Below are 20,968 nucleotides of genomic sequence, written 5' to 3' on the forward strand. Positions count from 1 at the left end.
AACAAAGCGTTAATTCCATTAAAAGTTATAGACTACTTTTGATTCTCACTGTATTACGGGACAAAGTGCGTCCCTTATTAGCTCAATACGGGACGTGTACTTTTGTTTCGAAATACGGGACGATTCCGTATTTTAAGGGACGGTTGGCAACCCTAGCTGTGCATGCTCCTAGTTATACTCCTGACCTGACAGTCCACTTTTAGAGCTTCATCCCAAATGTAGGGCTGTAGCCGTGGAGCCAGCTGTTGTGTTCACGACGAGTTGGGAGAAGATCATCTTCAAGAGGAAATCAGCCACTTTTACAGAGTCTCTGAACTTTTTAATTGCTCTTGCAGTCACAATGCGTTGTGCCTTAGTTATGCATTACATGTCCTTTTGTGGGTCGCTTCCACGTTTTGCAGAGGCAAAGCAACAAATGGACACGGTGGACTGATGTGTCTAATACATGTTTTGCTGTGATACTGGGTTGATTAGGGAATTGGGTGAGATCCATAAAGGAGCAAATAAACTCTGATCTTTTCCTAACCAGGTGCGTAATTCTAAAGCAAGTGAAAGCCGAAATAGAAGAAAGGGGAAAAATATTGAAGCTGTTTGAAAAACACAATACCACAGTCTCCTGGATGATACACTGGGTCCATTATTGCTCAGAGATCAATAGAGCCTGCCATGCCGGGTTTTGGCCAAAGGACATCTAGTGTGTAACTATGAAAACCTAATGCGACAAAGTCCTGTTTGTAGAGGACACTTTCCAAAATGAGAAACACAAGGTGTTGATGCTGGTAGTGTAAGACCTGGATAAGCCTTTTATCTGAAAACTTACACACTGGCAAAGGTTCATTGTTATCTTCCCTGCTGTTGTTGCCTCATGGCACAACAAGAAAATGAGTTTAATAGGTTTTTTTACGGACCTTCGCAAGGATGTGTGTTTAATGACTGAATATCTCCACAATGAGTGCTGACACATGCAGCTCATGGACTGACTTTGGCTGAGAATTAACATTGATTTTACAATATTCTGGCTCCAAGCAAGGTGTGTGTGCCTGCTGGTGCCATTATGGCTACGTTCACACTGCAGGTCTTAATGCTCAATTCTGATTTTTTGATCAAATCCGATTTTTTTTGTCTGCTTGTTCACACTACAAATAAAATGCGTCAGCAAACGTGCTCTAGTGTGAATGCTCAAAGCAGCCCGCATGCGCAAAAGAAGACGTCACACACAACGGGCTCTGTTTAGACCCAGACCAAACAATATTGTTTGACTGATGGCCCTTAATATAAAGACTTCGGACTTTATGTTTCCCAATTTTTGCTTTAAGTTATTTTGTTATTGACATAATAATGTAAATAACCTAATAATGATCCTTATTGCTGTTTTAGAGGAGCGCTGCTTCAAAGGATAGTTACAGATTTCTGTCAGAATCTGCAGATTATACAGTACAAATAAAATGTTCACGTTGTCTTCCCAACAGTTTCACTGACATCTACACTGGATGGCCAGGAAGCGTTCACGATGTCTTCGCGGGCGCTTCTCCGGCTGATAATTAGCGTCTGTCTTGTGTCAGTGACGTAAAAGACGGATTTAATGCGACATGACCGTTCAAACAGCAGTCGTTTTCTAAAACATCGGATATGTATCGGATTCAGGACCACATACGAAAGTGACCCAGATCGGGTTTGAAAATATCGGATTTGTGCCGTTCACACTGTCACACCATGATCGGATATGGGTCGCATAGGGTAAAAAAAAAAATTGGATTTGATGCGCTTTCGCCTGCAGTGTGAACGTAGCCTAAGTGATTTAATGAGTCATGGGTGATTTAGCATTTACCAAGTAGTGTGTCTGCTTTCTAACCACCACGTTTAAATTCAATTTAAATTGAAAGGGCAAAGAAAAAGCTTGTTTATTTAAAGGTAATATTACCGTTCAGAGTGGTATACTGTCTGTTAAAAAGTGCTCACACACACACACACACACACAGCAGAGTCTGACAGTGAGGTAATAGGTTAAGGTGAAGGTTATAAAGCGTGAAGCAGTGACTGAAAAAATACCTCTGGCGTGGTTTTTCAGTGTGTTCTCTTTTATCGCCCTCCCAGGATTGTCATGGAAAGCTGCACCACACTGCAGGCAAGATGGAGGTAGCTCCAGAGTGAAGGAATTGATTTCAGTTGAAAGTGATTGTTGCAGCATGTTGGAAAAAGATGGAAAAAAAGCTCAGAAAATCTGCCTCAAGTGGAGCCCACAAATTCAGTTTCATATATGCAATCACTACCCAAGGCAAAGCAGCCATTTATGACAATGATAGGTGTTCTCATTTTGAATTGCAGCTGTTAACCTGAACCTGAATGACAATGCTGCGTCATCTCTGGGCCCCTCCAGGCTTGATTGATTGGTTCGCTTTATTGTTATTGTAAAGCAGGGAAGCAAAACAATGGAATTACCTATTTAATTTGGCTATTACTGCTTTCCCAGTAGAGGCTGAAAATTGCAGGAAAACCACCAATAATAAGAGAATTGATGGACCTGTTCTTGTTACATCCTCTCAGCTCTGACCACCTCCACTGACCAATGGCGGCAGCCTTTTCCTTTTTTTAATGAATGCATTATTTATGCCTTCATGCTTAAACAGATGGTAGGCAAGAGATCAAAAGGTTCAAGACTCAAAGTGAGAAATGGGAAAGTATGCTGTCAACTATCATGATGCATACCAAAATAATAATGCAGGAACAACTATATGCATGTGTCAAAGAAAAACCGACGGGTATATATCAGGATAAATGATTTTAAAGGCCTGTGCGAGACACTGATGAGGAGTGGTAAAACAGAAGAACAAGTGAAATGCATTTTCCAAGTGCAGGCAGAAAAATAAAAAAGGTGCTCTAGGGAAATGGCATGTAATATTAGAGGAAGAGGATGAGAAAACACCACGGCTGTGGAAATAAATTAAATGAAATTTGTTGAGCACTGGTGTGAAAAAGAGAAAACAACACAATAAACTGTGAGAGGAAGAGATTCATTCTGAGGAGCGGGGAGAAAACACTGCAGAGTTGGCCTTTCACAATGCAGTACAGATGTGCTGTCTGCTCATGCTCCAGCACCATGCATGTCATTTCTTATTCTGCAAACAAGGATACAATTTCTTGCATTACAAGAAATTGTAGAGGCTAGAAAACTAGCCTCTAACAATTAACAGTTAACTACATCTTAAAAATTAAATAAATCAGTAAAGTAAAAACAAACAAACAAAACACTGCAAATAACTTTAATCATCAAATACAAAACCAGGCTACCCTGATTTCCTCACAACCAATCTGAGTCTGTAAAGCTTTATGTAAATTAGGTAAAAAGAAGATGAATCCTACACTGTTTTCTATAACTTGCATAGTCGACAGAAACAAACAGTACTGTAAGAAAGTAGCACTGTTTAGCATTTAAGGTAAAGTGGATCTCTGTTAACTAGTCATTAAAGCTGTTTTCTTACTATAATGTTTGGTGATAAGAGATTAAAACAAAGTATCAAATTGTGCTGCGGTGTGCACAGGGTATATGGATTGTGTTCAGCTATTTGTAAATGGGTCTTTATGTATACATATACCCATGTACAGGTGTGTGCAGTATATATGTAGGTGTTTTTGTTGTTTTTAGTCTCTGTGGTTCCAAGTTTTGGTTTTCAGTAGTTTATAGAGTTTAGTTTCCCTTTTTGAACCTTATGTTTTGTCTTTTTTGGATCATTCGCCATCAATCAATACATGGCTTGCTCTCAGTCCACCTTTAACAGCACACAGTCTGCAACATCCACAGACCCATGAATAATAAAATAAAAATAAACACACTGACTCTGTCTAGTCATGTAGGCTTCTGTTCTCATGTAGTTTGGAAACCCTAATCCTAATGTGGAAGTTTAAGTTCTCATTAATTTGTTTTTCAATTAGTGAAAAATGCCGCCATCACTTTCCAAAAGTCACATTGAGAAGCTGTGTCAACTGGCTCATTTCTACAAAAAACAAACAAAAAAAAACGACAATTTGCAAAGACATAAAACAGCCTCTCAGTCATCTTAGACAATCTGACCATCAGTTTGGTGTCAGCTACAATTCATATTACCAGAACTTCTAATAACAGGTAATGAAAAATGCTTTAAAACTACACTGATAAAAATAAAACTGAAAGTTCTGAAGGATATAAGAGATCATTCTGAAACATTAAGAGCTGAATGTGAGCACAAATTCAGAAAGTTTTCTTATTATCCTTTTCCCTCTCAAACCAACACCCTTCACCACCTGTCCAGGACCTGTCCTTTAATCCTTCCTTACTTGTGTGTGTGTGTGTGTGTGTGTGTGTGTGTGTGTGTGTGTGTGTGTGTGTGTGTGTTGTGTGTGTGTGTGTGCACGCAAGGGGTCAGGTAGGTTTGTATAATCCAGGTGGTCTCTCAGCTGGTGCTGTGTTCATCAGGATATTGTAGCTCCATGCACCGCTCACCCTCACACTTACGGGTCACCACACACACACACACATCCAGACAGAAAAACACACCCACACAACTCTGGCAGGAAGAACACCCCGCTACCACCACACACACAAACACACACGAAACATCCTTCCTCAGCTGATTTTTCATGTATTCAAACTTCCCTCACATAATCAGCATTTTAATTTTTGCCTCAAAGCCTTTAATATTATGCGAGAGGCTTCTGTATATAATTAGTGTAGCGGCTGAATTAAAATTTTTTAGTATGTTTAATGAAGAAAAAACAGTAAAATATAACAACCAATAGGAACAAAACATTCTTCTCCCTCCTCAGAGCTGGAGCATCCCTGTTTATTATTTTCATTTCTCACTGGTTACTAAATGACTCTGCATTATTTTGAAGATAAAGTAATTGCAGTATGAATAATACATCTATTTACTCTCCTTTTCTCCTTGTTTGTGATTTCCCTGTATATGTGCATGCACTAGAGGTTTTTAGGTTGTATGACAATCACACGGGCTGCTCACGTGGATGTGTCTCTGTCACCGCTGTTTGTGCAACAGTAGCAGCAATAGGTGGTTATCATTCTTGCATTCAATGTTATGCTTCAGTCGCAGTAGCGTAATCATGAACACTGCTGGAGTGCCCCTGAGCTAAAACATGCTATTGTAGAAGAAGCTACAGCACTACAATAGCCAATGAAGATGAGGAAGGAGAAAAAGATAAAGCTAATAATGGGAATGGAAAATGGAAATGCGTGCATGCATGAAGACCTGCATCTGCTCAGGTGCAGGAGCAGCACTGAACATATGAGGTTGCTGCAAGTCAGAATGAACAGATATGCTAATGCAGGTTTTAATATGAGTACAATGAGAGCAGATGTTTAATATTTTACATAGATTTTAAAAGTGTAATGACTAACTTTTAAAAACAATAAAGGTCCAAACACTTTTGTCTGTGAGACATGAGAGTACAAATAGCGACAGCCTAGCTCAGGCACCTGACAGCGATCCCAGATGGTGCCTCAGTCATTACAATGAAATTTGGTCACCAGCTGCATCCACAGAAGGTTGACATTTTTTGCCTAAAGACCATTTTTATTAGTATGTGGGCGGCTGTTTGATGTCCCACTGGCGGCACAGAAACAGCAAACAGATATTGTTTTATTGATTTTATCCAACTTCACATGAAGCCAAAGCATTAAGCCACAAGACTCAAGGCAAAGCACTGCTGATAGCTGTTCATGGGGGACACGCTCAGGTGGCTTGAACAATGGTAGCCACGTCAGAGAGCCGAAATACTGACGCAACAATCTGGCAACATTGTTGCAAAGCTGCTAAGTTGTTGCTAGTTTGTTGCTGATAAGGAGCTGTACTGAAAGATGACAATATGAGGTTTCAGTGAGCTCGACGGTAGAGTGAGATAGGTCTGCAACCATTCGTAAAGCTGCCTCACCATATCGAGTTAGAAAAGCAGATTTTATTAAAGTATAAACTCACACAAGCATTAAGGCCTTTATCCACCAGACACGTAAAAATTGTGTAATTATTTCGTGCATTAAAAATATTTTTTGGACTCATCTGTTCTCAGTATAGCTGTTGTCAGCATTTTGTTTTCAAACCAACGTCAGTTTTTTAGATGAATAAACAGATCTGACCAATGGGATTACTGCATTTGGCAACAAGTGCATTCGAAGCTCAAAATGCGCACTAGTAATGAATAATTATAAGGAAACAGTCAAATATTGTTATTTTACCTCAGACACACAGCTGCACTGCTCTGTGACCATCGGCTCTCTGAAATGATTTTTCTGCCTCCTCAGATGTGGTCCCAGTGAGAGCTGCCACACATTTCCAGAAATATGTACGAAAGTGTTCATGATGCAACTTCAGCTCCAGGTTCAAACCATGAAATTTTCCCTGCTGCTGCCTTGTCTTGAGAACTGGACCGATCCAGAATTCAGTTTCTTCCTTTCCTTGTTTAGACACATTGGGGCCAGCTCATCAGGGCTTTATGTCAAGTTGGGGGGGGGGGTACGAAAAATTCAGAACTTCTTGTTGATTTCTCACAGTGCATTTGCTGTATAATGGCACTTACAGTCAGCTCTAGTTTCCTCCAACTGGTAATCAAATCAAACACTGAGGTAGCAGCCCTGCATGCAACTTTAAACTTAAGAAAGTTATTTTAAATCTTAACCAGCAGTTCAAAGATTTTGTTGCTTGTCAGGACTGCTCATAAGACCGGCAGGGTGAGCAACCCGGGGGTTCTGCGAATCACTGCCACAAATAAATCAGTTGGAAATCAAACGTCCATCCTTTTACCTCAGGCTACGCTGACTCAGCTGGGATTAACTGTCACACTGACTGGCCTGATTAGAGCTCAGTGATTCATATCAGTGATTCATGCTCCCTAATGTGGTGCCAATGAAGGGAGACAAAGCATCAGCAGGCTGTGTTGTAGCAGTGAACAACAGAGACTGCATCTGTTTGTTGTCTCTGCTATTAACATGCAGAGTTCTCTCAGTGTCCTCAGCCTGAGTGGCATTAGTGAGACACTTCTCAGTGTCGTCTCAGCAACAACACCGGCAAGGATGTTGCATGATGCAACTCATGTCTCCAGTGTTACACAGCCTGAGCCAGCACACACAGCATGGTGATCTTACAATATTATCCAGATGCAGCCCAAACACTTTTTTGAAAGAGTGAAAGATCCTCTACAGCAGAGCCGTAAAAGAAAAACATGTTGACTGTTTAAGGCACAGCTGAACCGATTGCACTGATTCTGATAAGCATGCCTGCTACGTTGTTACAGAAAGAGGTTCAAGTCTACCCAGTTTGTGGTATTTCATTTAAAAACACGCATGGGTGGCAATTCTGCGAGCACTTCAGAAGAGCTTGAATAGATAAAAGAGATGCTGCTGTGCACTGAGATACTAAAAACAAACAGCATTCAGAAAGGAGAACAGCCTCCACTTTAAAATGCTCTCATGCTTTCCTACAGAAAACCTTTAAAAAAAAAATCACAAGTATTTGAAAAGTGTGTTACCAAGGCTCTTAAACCTGTGATTGAAACATAATTAGGGCAAGCAACCTACGCACTGCAGCCCACACCGGACTTCATCAAAGAGCAGAGAGCAGTGACTCAGTAACAACCCTGAGAAGAGCTTCTTTGAAAGTGTCTCTGCAAACTTAAAAAAAGTGTTTCCTTACTGCCTCCTGCAGCGAGCACAGGCAGAGACGGTGCAGAAGGAGAGCCGCCTGGAAGGACGTGTGGAGTTCATACAGAGGCTGTGGACAGTGAAGAAGCTCCGCCTGGCACTTGTTGATCCGTTGTGAGGACGTTCACAGTAACTCTGTGTTCCAGTTTCATGCTGAACCGGTTTCAGTCTGAATATTTACAAAATGAACAAATGTTTCACACCACAAAAACTGGACAAAATTGAAAACTGGAACAGAGCTTAATTTAATACTGTGAGCAGCTGATGAGGAGCAGAGCTTTAGAGTCGTGAGTACTCTGCACTTTGGTGTGGGTGGTGGAGCTGCCCAGCCACATTTGAGTTTAACATTTGAAAATTAATTTCGACAGCTTCTCATTGACAGGTGGCCGCTGTACCTCTACTGTTATTCATTCAGGACCACCGTGGTGAAAAGAGCTGTGCAATAATCGTCTGCAGTAACTTATATTTGGCTGATGGAGAGCAGCACAGAACAGACAGACACAGCATGTAAAGGACGGTCTGAGGTGGAGGTGGTTTGTAAAGCAACGTGCAGATGTGCAACTGTAGGCGGACTAAAGCGGCTTTAAAAGCATGCTATACTTTAGACTGGCCATAGAAGGGTGTCTGTGCTTTGAGGGATCAGCTGATGTGAGTTTGGATTAAGATCAGCTGATCTGCTGGGATGGTGACTGAATGTGACTAACACTCTGCTCCATCTTTGAGAAACCAGTATAAGGAAGCAGGCTAACACATTTCCAAACATTCACATAATGTGGACCTGAAAACATCTGGGAGTGCCTTAAACCTGCATTCTTCATAAAGGCCAGCAGGGGCGAACTACTAACTCGCCTGGCTGCAAAAAGAAGTTTGGTTGCATAGAAGTCGAGAATAGTCGCCGATTCCTCTCATCCAGAGATGTGAAACTCATTTTCCATCGTTTGACATGTACAGCCCACTTTAATGTAAAGTGGGTCAGACCAGTGAAACTCCCCTTTTGGTTACAAGTTTAATATAAGACAAAAGAAGTGCAGTTACAACAGTGTTGTTTTTCTGCATGATAGAAATGTAGTGAATGTAGCTCTTTATCAACAGGAAAAGCTGTAAAACTTATGAAAATATAATTAACTCCAAAATGTATTACATCCTTCACAAAACCCCACTGTTTCATTTTATTGAGCTACACAAATATTGACACAAAACTGATACAAACCCCAATAAACAGATCTTTAAATAAACAGATAGCCCACCTCTCTTTAACAGCTTCCAAATTAAAACAATAAAACTCTAATAAACTCCATTTAAAAACAAACAGTCCCTGCCAGACAGATGGTCGCCGCTTTGATGTATGAGTCGAATTCAATTTCCCAATTACACACACACACACACACACACACACACACACACACACACACACACACAGGGATGTCAGCTACTGTCTTTGCCATCAGGCAGCGGGATTAAAGAGTGAATTTAAAAGCTCAATAAGTGATCCATGTTAATTATTAGGACTCTGATTATCTAGTGCTGTGTGTGTGTGTGTGTGTGTGTGTGTGTGTGTGTGTGTGTGTGTGTGTGCGTGCCCAGTGAACGTCTTTGTTGCAGATGTTTTCCATATTTGTATCTCCGTGCATGTTCATGGGTTGTAATAATTATATTGCGGGACCACAAAACTGTTTAGCCAGCATCATCTTTAAAGACAATCTTTAAATGTTTAAGGTTAGTCTATGGTTAATGGTGACGATGTGGCTGTGTCTTTAGAAATTACATTCAAGTCACTTAAATGTCATGTGAAATAATGGGAAAATGTCTGTCTGTGTTCCTGTTGTTCTCTAACAAGCAGCCAGCTGCTTGTCCTGGTCTTTCACAACAGTCTCCCAGCAGCTAATGAGACACTCCCAGCAACACCTGCAGGCGCTCGCAGCATGAGATCGATATCACACACACACCCATGCATGCAATCAGACATATGCACATGTACCTGAACACTGACACCCACACTACATATAAACGTGTTCTTTTTAAAGAAAAGAACATTTCAAATGTTTCACAGCTCCTCACACTTTATTTTGGCCATTCTTTGCTTAGATGACTCAACGGCTTTCTGCTCCTCTCATTTGTTTTGAATGGATACAATGAACTCATTCTGCATCATCTAAATATAAAAAAGAAAAGTGTGATTGAAATGCATTGCAATGACTCATATTCAGAACACTGGTGTTGGTGAATTTCACATAGTTAAACATTACAAAATCCTTTATGGTGAGAAGCAATTAAAACAGCACAGGGTTTAGCATAAATGCTATATTTGCCAGGTACTAATACAAAAGTTTAACAGTGGGGTGATAAAAAATAAAACATGTTCCACAGTTGACGAGCCCGTAATCACAAAGGCGACTGCGGGTGCCAGATCAGCAGAAACAAACATGACATTTGAAGCAAAGAAGAATTACCGCTGCTGCATAAAGCACTTCAATACTCTCTGCTACATGAAACGCAGCTGAGAACAAGACTTGATTTTCGAGAGCATCCTCGAGCTGAAGAATATGTATCAGACAAATGAAATTATTTACTTTTCAAAGCTGGACTGAAATTTAAAAAAAAAAAGCTGTAATCAGACTTGAAATGACATCACTCGTATCTGTTTCAGAGAAAAGATGCAGAATTCTTTCTCCAGAGCAAAGGTGTTACAGATGGTCTGCTGCTGATGAAGCACAGCTGTGCAAGCCAACCAACTTGGCTGCAGTCAGTGAGTAGAGAATCAGAATAAATGGGGTGATAAAATTACCAGATAGGCTTTTACCGCAGAGTGAATGAAGCGATGAATGTGTGAATGGACAGTCACTGCAGAATAAGCGAAGAAGAAGAAGAAAAAGAATCTGTAACCATCAGACCATACAGGTCTGAGTCAGCAGGTAGTCTTATCTCACGTCGCCACACCTCTGGTTCTAAAATAACCTACCATCTCTGCACCTCTCCTCCTGTTGACAGCTGCAGTTAAATCCTTAAGTTTAAGCGATCTCATTTTCATTGTATTCCCCTTCACTAAATAAACCTCCCTTATCTCAGAGACAGCAAAATTAAGCCATGAACCCTCCTCGTGCTCCACAGCAGCCTGCTGGCTCTGATGCAGAGCAAATATAGTTGACAGTACAGTTTCTTTTCAGCCGGGCCCCAAGAACATGATCCAAATCTGCACTTAGAGCCGAATAAGAGAGTGCAGTGCAGACCGACAAGTAAGTGATGAATGGATGAAGACAGAGTGACAGCTAGGTTGGGAAGAATCAATTAACCTGGATTGGAAGATCCTGGTGGTAAGTAGACAAGTCAATGAAGAAAGGGTTTGTGATGGTCTTTGAATTTCATTAAGAACACTTTCAATCAGAGGGAGAATTAACCGTTTCAGCAATCAGTCCAGAACAGCTGCAGGCTACGAATGGTTTTATCTAACATTTGAAAAACTCTGTGATTCCTGTGAAATAAATACATAAACAGCACAAATATTCAACTTAATCTGGCGTTTGTGAAGGACAGCAAAGACCTTTAAAGGTCTCTGCCAACTAATTTAGAGCAACTACAAAATCATGACTGAGTCTGTTTTCTGCTTCGCTTAATCACTGCAACTGCGTCTACTCATGCACAACATTTTAAAATGTAAAAAGCTTTATTTAAATATCAATTCTACTCAAAATCCCGTCACATCTATAAATACTAAGCCTTCAAATATCACACCTGTATGGGCTGAGGCAACGTGGTGATAGAAAGACCAGCACTTGGATTGAGACTAAATAAAAGCCCCGTGAGTCTGCAAGATATCTGAGGCCATGCTTTCACTATCACTATGAAATGAAAAAAGGTGTCTTAGTAGGTTAGATTATAACCATGTGTATGAAACAAACTACAAGAACTATTTTACCCATTTTGAAATGCAAATAGATGTAATTTCATAATAGCAAGTTAGAATTACAATACGTAGCAGGATAACACAGAAGTCAGTAGGGCTGTGCGATATGACGCATAACAGAATGAAAACATCTATCGTTTCAAATTATACGCTTTTGTTTGTTTCGTGGTGTCGCAAAATGGACTGTTATTTCATCGGGACACAGAGATTACCAGCATGGCCAGTCAAGATGAGGCAGAACCAGCTAGCTCCAAACAGAAGGACCAGTCAAAACAAATCGAGAACCTTATCCCTAAATAAGGGGCAACCTCTGCAGCATGGAAATGGTTTGGTTATGGAAAATGCAAATTATGGTGCAAACTGGTCCCCATCTCAGAATCAAACACCGCAAACATCTTCTACCACCTACGCAAGAATCACGTGAAAGAGTATGGAGAGAGTTCACGGATGAGAAGCAACAAAGAGCCATCAGGTGCTCAAAATAAACCTTAGACTCAAACGTTAGAACAGGCTTTTCCCCGCAGCACGCCGTGTAATAAACACTCACAAAGAAAACGGCGGCCATTACAAACTTATATCTAAAAATATATAGTTTCATGCATCGACTCCACACGACGCCCAGCTGAAAACACTTCACACAAGTCGAGCTGCCCAAGATTCACAGAATTCCCTGTTTTGTGATATACATCGTTATCAGGATGAGAAATGCCTGATATCGGGCGAGATTTTGGTCATATCACCCTCGGGCAGAGACACTGATGTACACTGATGTGTACAGTAGATAATCACTGAATAAGTTATTCATAAAACAAAATGTAAACATTTAAAAGTTCAGTCTTCTAGGGCTCAATCTACAGGGCTCAATCCAAGAAAGCCAGAATCCAGCTGCACATATGACAGCAACACTGACACAGACTGACTATCATAGTAGCGAAAAGTTGTTTCCCTATGTTGGCCCTGTGATGCACTGGGTATCAAGGTTTTACCCACCTCTCACCCTGTGACAGCTGTAATAGGTGAAACCTTCCCTCTGCACTTCTAACAGAGTGTGAGTAGCTCCCCTGTGTTCAGTTATATAAACAGTTTCATTAACTGGTAAATATGAAAATCAACATTTTCACACAAAGATATTTAAAGTGGATTAGGGATTGATTAAAATAGATTTATTTACAATTTCTGTGCAGAAGCTATGATTTAAAATGGGTGTTTGCTTTTCTACATTGTAGGGTCTGACATGCAAATGAGAGTTATTATTAATGTAATTCCAGCTGTTACATAATGCAAAAACACCCACTGAGCAAATGCATAGAGAGAGGCAGAAGAAGGCCTACAGGCGCTACGTAGTGAAAACAGCCAAAATTGATGGGCAAAAATCGCACGCGCACACACACACACACACACACACACACACACACACACACACACACACACACACACACACACACACACACACACACACACGAGACCTTTTAGAACAGCACAATGATTCGCTCGAGCTCAGCACAGTCTCACAGGGAGAATCTAACTCACACAGACACAAACACAGCCGTTATTAATTTAATGAGACGCTATAACACGAGCCAGAGGTTTCCTCCATCCTAGGAAAGAAGGAACAAGTGATGAACCGTTAGTAAATCAGGCTAATGACGGGATTAACACCAACAGATTTAACAATAAGCTCTTGGCTGTACGAGGCATCTGCTTTTTGGCTTTTAGACCAAAACTTCAGGATTGCAAACGCAGAAAATATTTAAAGCGCTGCTAGGAACAAGTGACAGAAGAGCCAATAACACTGCATAGGAGACGAGGAGAGTCTCTTTTGATCTCCTGCTTAGAAAACTCCTTTAGCACAATGCCAACAAGGACTTTGGGTGTCTGAATTGAACAAGCGGAGCTCCTTTGAGGCCACTGATGAGGTGGCTGAATGAAATTTAATTGCTAAATACAACAAGGTCATTACCAAAATAACGCACATTTTTCTTTGAAACAGATTTTAAAAAAGCTAGAGTAACTGCACATCAATATGGCATTGAATAAACCAACACTGTGATACGATTTCTTCCATTTGCATTTGTCACAAAAGGAAAACATTCAGCAGCAGTCTACACAGAAATGCCCAGAGCTCTCTCTCCCCAGCCACGGATATTCAACTCTTCCTAGGGGAAGAGTTACTGAAAGACATAATCTCTCCAGTGTCCCGGGTTTGCCCTGCCGTCTCCTCCTGATTAGACATGCCTGAAACATCTCACCCGGGAGGAAAGCTGGAGGCAACGCAGAAAGATGCCCAGACGGACTCACATCACTGCAGGGTAGCAGCAGCTCTGCTTCTCCCGAATGACTGAGTGATTCACCCTCTAAGGCTGAGCCCAAACACCCTTTAGAGGAAACTCATCCTGCTGCTCGTATCCATTATCACTTCTTGATGGATGCTCAATCATCCAGGTAAGTAAATCTCCAAAAGTTGATTCTGTTCATCTGGACGTAGCGTTTTCAGTGGGACAAACGTTTGGTCACTCGTCCAAGTGACTTCTTCAGTCTCAGCTGACTGCAGGTTTCCCCAATCCTATAAACAGTACATTTGCATAATGACTGAAACCAGCCCACTGACGGAACAATGGGCTGGGAGGTCAGTTCCTTAATCTGTTATCACACTAGTTTGTGGCCAAAGATGAAGGTAGAAATCTAAATCCATATTTTCCAACAGGCTCAGCACTCGCGTCACTAAAATAGACTGGTACAAAGTCTGTATCACTTCAGATTCTGCACAGCTCTGCTTGTCAATTTTAAACAAGCACCCAAAGTATTGCACTCACAAGCTCACTCGACAGTTCACTATAAAGCCTTTTTTGGCAGCCGCTGATTGGACAGCTACTGTAAGGTCTTCACCTGTGATCCACATCGTGCTGATGGGCCTCTCTGACAGTTGGTGGGTGGTCATGTCGTTTTTCATTTTATGGATCAATCCTCTGTCCAAGGTTTGGCTCCAAAACAGGACCACACCGACCTGAGTCCCAGTCCTGTGTGAAGTAACTGGAGGAGAGTGTTCCCAGTTTTCCTGCTCATAGTTTTAAATGGGTGACTTTCCCCTGGGAGACAATAACCCCGCCAACATGAGGAAGCAGTTTTGGTTTATACATGTAGATAGACTTTGTGAGGATTTGCTACCATAATATAACTAACATTATTTTTTTTTCAACATAAGAAAAATTTCTTGTAAAACAAAAATATATGCTTTCAAAGGTATAGTGCTTTATGCCTCTAAACCCACGTATGCAGAATCTCTGAGGTCACGCAAATCAGAAGCATTCTAGTGCCACATGAAAAAAACAAAGCTTCTCTCACACACACACACACACACACACACACACACACACACACACACACACACACACACACACACACACACGCTTGTTTGAACCCTCTGTCTATAAATTATGGATGTCTCAGTAGAAACCTGCACGGGCTGGCAGTTTCGAGTTAAGAGGGACCCTGATGAGCACAGAAGTAGAAACGACATCAGCAGGGTGAGCAGACAGGCTTTGAATATGGTTTTACTGATTTCAAACAATTCCAAGCTCCTGGATAAAATGCCCCTTACTTTTTTTCATTACAATTTGTTTTATTTATGACAAAACGTATTACACACTTGACCACATTTCTCAGAATTTGCTCAGGCAAAAGCTCAAGCTGGAGACTTGAGGATGCTCTGAATGCTCCGTATCTCAGGTACACGGCACCGTGACACAGTTGGTCAAACCTTCAGTGTAAGAGGGGCAGGAGGAGTTGGATTAAAGGGGGACTGAACACTAAACTGGCTTGTTCCATACAGAAGATGAACTGATGAGCTGCACAGTGGTGTCATACTCAAACTATTACTTTAAACTGTTTGGTGTCCATCAGGTAGTTTACTTGTTCTCCATTACATCTCAGCTTCTGCTTCAGCATTAAACGATGCATTAAACGGGGCGATCGTGGCTCAAGAGTTGGCCGTTCGTCTTGTAATCGGAAGGTTTGGAGTCCTTTGGAGACCAAGTAGAGCGCTATACAAATACAGACCAAACCTTCCGGCGCCTGCACCCTTTAATCCCTGTGCTCACTTAGTTTTAATAAAGGGTAGCTGCATTACTAGAGCTACTCCCAAAGAGAAGTGGGTTTCACTGTTGGCCCACTGCAGTGGTTATTGAGCATATTAATGAGAACATTGTCTGTGTGTCAAAGAAACACACTTAATCTGAAAAGAACTTAATTAATTCCTGTCTTATGTAAAAACACAAGCCTCGGCATTCACTGCATGCGTGATGCTGTTTCATCATGTTTGACCTAATTTACAAACTGTCACTGCTTTAAATGCCAGAGCTATTTAAGGCTGGCATTATTTTAATCATATTTTAGTTGTTACAAGTCACTGCCCCAGAGTGGCTTGAATCACATCATTAAAATCAGCATCCTAACTGCTATCACAAGGCAGTACTGCAGATTAACTGAACACGAGCCTGACAGAGGGATGATACCAGAGCAATGTGGATGCATCACAGTGATGTGGAAATTCTTGTTAACATCAAGAAGGAAAATGAAGAATTTTGGTTTATTTTTTCTATTTCTTGGGGTTCTTCCTAAAAAACCCATTCTCATCCCAGATCTTCAAATCTTGCTGGTCTATTAGATTGAACAAGCATCTCAGAGATACCCAGTGGATGTACTCTGGTGTCACACCCTGAGACAGATCTGGACTGGGACAAAAAGAATAAATGACATTAAATTAAAAAATTTAAAATCGCCCCTGGCATTTTTTTTAGCCAGACAGTCAACCCTGATTGGTCAAAACACTTTCTCTAGACTGAGTGCTTCCTGACTATTTTCATACACAGACCTGCAGACTGGAGGAGCCAGGGATCGAACCACGAACCTTCCGATCAGTTGGTAACCTGCCCTACCTCCTGAGCTACAACCACCTACTGGCAAAGATGAGTAAACGTCACTAGGTTTTTGCATTTGAAACGTTGACTGTAGTATTGCAGTATTGCAACATGGCATTTGGGTCTTCTGACTGAAACAGGAAAATAGGAAGATAAATAGTGCCATCATTACCAGACCTGGCCTACATCTAGTTGGCATACAGCCTGCCAATGACACCAGTCAGTCAGAATTGCCAGTTTGATGCCGGATCCAGGGAAGACCTGTTTTCTATGGGCCTGGGCCACATACACCAAACCACAATCGGGCCAGATGCGGCATACCATGGCATAAACAGTGGCGTCATTACCAGACCTGGCCAATATCTGGATACTTGTTATCATGCCAGAAGTGAACCAGCAGTGCCGGCTTGGTACCAGATCCGGGCCAGACCTGTTTGCTATGTGGGAAATAATAAGCAAAATTCAGTTAGATGCAGGTCACACCAGCAGTTGAACCCTTACGTCTTTGCACATGTTGAAAAATGAGTGTTTCAGTGGGATACCAAGAGCTCCCAGACAAGCATCTATTTGTCTCACTGTTGCCATAACCTGGAATAGAAGTGGCACTAAAGTGTGTTTGTGAGCTTGAAAACAGCAAGAAACACAACTACAAGCAGGCTGGTCCTGGTCCGCTGGATGATGTGCCAAAAATTCACAACAGTTTCATTAAATTCTGCAACCAAAGGTTTTAACTGGCAACTAGACCCACTGTGGCACTGTGTGACTAAATAAGTAGGTACTTGCTGTCAGAAGGGGCATCTGGTGTATAACATCTACCAAACCCAACACGTGGAGCTTGTACATAAACAAACTTACTGCAGGAAAGAAAATTGATTATTAATTTAAACAGACAAAAGAAAAAGTAATGATCTTAGGAAGGTTTAAAATATTAAAAATTCTCACTTGAGGATTTTTCTTAACCGAGTAGCTTAAATTGTGCAGTTCTACAGGACAGCTTCCAACTGAGAATTCAGAGTGACAGCACTAAGAAAAGAAGAGAGCATTGTGCCCACCATGCTGCTTCCTGGGTGAATAAAAAAAGTAAATAAAGTTAAAAATAACGGCTTCAATGAGCTCTGCTTCAGTCCCCGCTCCCCCGGCTGTCAATCACAGAGGTGAAGCTGAAACTGCGGTGAGAGGAGCTGAAGCACTCTGGCGAGTTCCTCCATCACACTTCGTCTCACCTCATCCACATCTTGTTAAAGTTCCTCTCTCACTTTGCCTAACTTTTTACACTTTGCTTCACTTGATATTCCTTGTACAACGAGCACACAAATCTCACTTCATACACTTACAGTTTTTGCAGAGGGCACAGCTGGGATTTAGAAGAACTGAAAGCTCTGAAACAAAAGGACAAGAAGTCACTTTACTCCTTTGCTCTCTGCGTGTCACTTTATCAAACTGACTTTTTGTCCTTTTCTTTTAAAGCTTACAGTTATATCAAACCCCAGCTCGGTTTTTGGCAAAGTGTCTGCAAAATCTGTGTGCAAGTTTGTGTGTGCTGCTTTCACTGGTGAATGTGGAGCTTCAGCTCTGTCCCAGAATAACTTAATGCAGCTTTAAACCTTCCAAGGTCAAAAGAGATATCGCTTTATTATAACTGTTTATACCAACAAGACAACTACTTTTCAAATGATAGAAGAGCTTTTTTCTAACATCATGCTTAATATTTATTGTATCAATTTAGAAAAGTAAAACTGAAATCTGTTGTCTTGCAACTTTGAAGAACAACTTTCTCCATCACAAATATTATTTTTTCTTGTGAGCTTGCAGACAAGTTTATTTTAGGCATACACTGCTGTCTCACTGAGTCAGGTTTAATAAAGGTTAACTGGCCAACAGTGTTAATTACAGACTAAAACAAGATTATAACGAAATAAAAACTAATGCACAAGGTCAAAAACTGTGATGAAATGTATCAACACTTTTGTTAACGAATAAAAAATAAGATGAATATATTCTGAAGAGACTATTATACTACAGCTAGTTATGGTCTACATAATGTTATGATATTTAGTCAACTAAAACTATAACCACGAACATGGATTTGTAAATCATGACTAAAAATAAATTAAAATTTGCTGTCACACTGAGCACTGCTGGCCAACTTCATCAAAACTACAACTACAAACTGATTACTCTGCAGTCCTAAATCATGTGGAACTCGATCTCCCAATGTGTCATTTAATCCTATCCTGTTATGCACATGTACCTGCAGGCAGCGATCTTCAGTGCACCAGCTTCAGCTGCATTTGTCATCAACAGAAATGGAAAATAGTCTCATTTCAGAGAACTACGGCTCTTTGCTACGAGTCCCTTTTGGGCCTTTGTGTTTTGAACTTTACTTGACTTTTTTCACCTGCCAGCACCTTTTACGTGCTTCTTACTTTCACTCGTCGTAGTCTAACTTCTGCAGCACCAAAGGACACCTTGTGCATGAATGTGGCCAGCTTTAATCCTGGAGCATTAATTAACACCTCATGAATGATAACTGTCTGTAATATGATAATTACTGACAGTCATAAAGCCACAGAGGGACCAGAAAATTGAGCCGAATAGGGGGTTTTTTTGCGCACTATTAAAGTGAAAAAAATTTAATTTCCTTCGGCATATTTCTGTCTACTTGATGGAGGTAGCTGCTGCTACAGGCTCTTAAATGAAGTTTCCCAGGTTCCCTTTGACAGCCTTGGAGTTTCTTTCTTATCTCAATTTTTCTTTTACACACAATGTCAATTTTTTGGAAATGTCTTTGTGTTAAATGGAAGATGTCAGAGTGAGCCATAGTGTCAAATACACACACAATAAAACCTTCTTTTGAGGTTCTTATTTTTTGGACTCAATTCTGAGATATCATGGAGTCATGTTTTCCTGTTTCTTGCTCCTGAAAATAAAAATAAAGTCTGGGGACTGTCATGAGGCTCAAAGCTTGAGAGTGAGAACATTTTTTTACTTTCCGACTCTCATTTTCAGGCAGGAACTGGGTCTAGGCTGAGGTGAAGGTTGGGGTGAGGTCATGACCTTTTACAGAGGCACTCGTTTGTTGGGTATTTTTAACATTTAAACAGCTGGGGATATTATCTAATCAAAATACATTTTTTAAATGTACCAGTGTGGGAGTTTTCGTGGCTCTGTGGAAGCAAGCTTCCAAGATGAAACGCACATGCTGAGAGAGGGAGATAGAGAGAGAGTGCCATTCAGTGTCAGGCTGCGGCGCTCTAAAACAAAGCCTTTAGAGCTGTGTGTGATGGGCTGAAAGGAAGCGAGGGATGATGGGATGACCAAGTGACAGAGAAAACAAGTGAGAGACTGAGAGGGCCGGAGGGGGCAGACAGGGATGTGAAAGAGAGAGCTGCTGCGTAACGAGAGGGGAACACACACACACACACACACACACAGGCAGCGCTATCGCACATACACACAAGAACTGCTGGTCTGTGTGGCATTTGTGAACAACTGCGTAAGAAACTAAACAAAAGAAAAACAATGACGAGTCTTTTTTTCCCCCTAACAAACTTTTTTTTTGCTGGTTTTTCTCTATTTTTCTTTGTTTCTGTCAGTACACAGTCAAAAAGTAGCCTCCTCAGAGTAGAGTGCTGGCACTTTCCAGAGTACTGAAGCAGAAGACATACTGCTTCAGGCACTTTAACCTAAATTACATCAATATTTATTGGATGTGTACACCTTTTTCCTTTAAACAGCACCAAGTCTTTTGGAGCTTTTCCAGGGAGGACTTTTCCGAGATCTTGGCATATTCAGAGCAGTTTCACATCCTGTTAATTCAACTGTGCAGAATTTGTTTGCAATTCAGCTCCTGGTGCAGCATGAAACACTCACAGGATAGTCCTCGGTGTGTGAATGGAGCTAAAATAATTCGAGCAGCTTCTCAACAAGACAAACCCTCACATTTACTAAGGCGCTGTGCAAATGCAAGCTGAATTTTGGCGTTAAAACAAGTACAGTCAGTGTTTAGAAAAGGAGCACAGTAACAAGACTGGGAGCTCTGGGTTTTTGCACCTTACCCTATAGCATGTCTATTTCTGGGAGCTTCTTTCTCAGGGTATAAAATGTAGGATGGAGAATATTTCAATCAAGCACACAAACTGATTTACTGGCATTTCCAAGGCCGATATTTAACACACACACAAAATGGGAATAAATTATACTTTTGGCTTGATATTGAAATGAACTGGCTGTGTTTAGAAAACAGCTCAACTTTTGGAATTCGCCCATAAAACTAGGCGTTATTTGGGATTTCCCCTCACTGGCACCAGTTTACAAACAATAACTAGACATCAGAAGCAAAGTTGAACCACAACAACAAGCAGCTATAAACTCTCTGCCTCATGCTTGAAATCAATATGGTGGATTCTGCAAAGTGTCTTATTGTGCTGCGATGTCCCACTTACACAAAAGGATTTTACTACAATC

General features: G+C 41.0%; 1 protein-coding gene across 1 annotated transcript in view; it reads right to left on the reverse strand.

Moving 5' to 3' along the window:
* slc8a2b (solute carrier family 8 member 2b) overlaps positions 1 to 20,968 on the reverse strand; it is a 199,520-nt gene that overhangs the window by 156,112 nt on the left and 22,440 nt on the right. Inside the window, exon 2 of the mRNA XM_042227025.1 lies at positions 2,050 to 2,140. The gene's annotated coding sequence lies outside the window, so the exon portion shown is untranslated. The remainder of the gene's footprint in view (positions 1 to 2,049; positions 2,141 to 20,968) is intronic.

Source organism: Haplochromis burtoni, unplaced genomic scaffold (assembly GCF_018398535.1).
Source record: "Haplochromis burtoni strain Fernald_Lab_line unplaced genomic scaffold, NCSU_Asbu1 Contig_238, whole genome shotgun sequence".
Lineage (NCBI taxonomy): Eukaryota > Metazoa > Chordata > Actinopteri > Cichliformes > Cichlidae > Haplochromis > Haplochromis burtoni.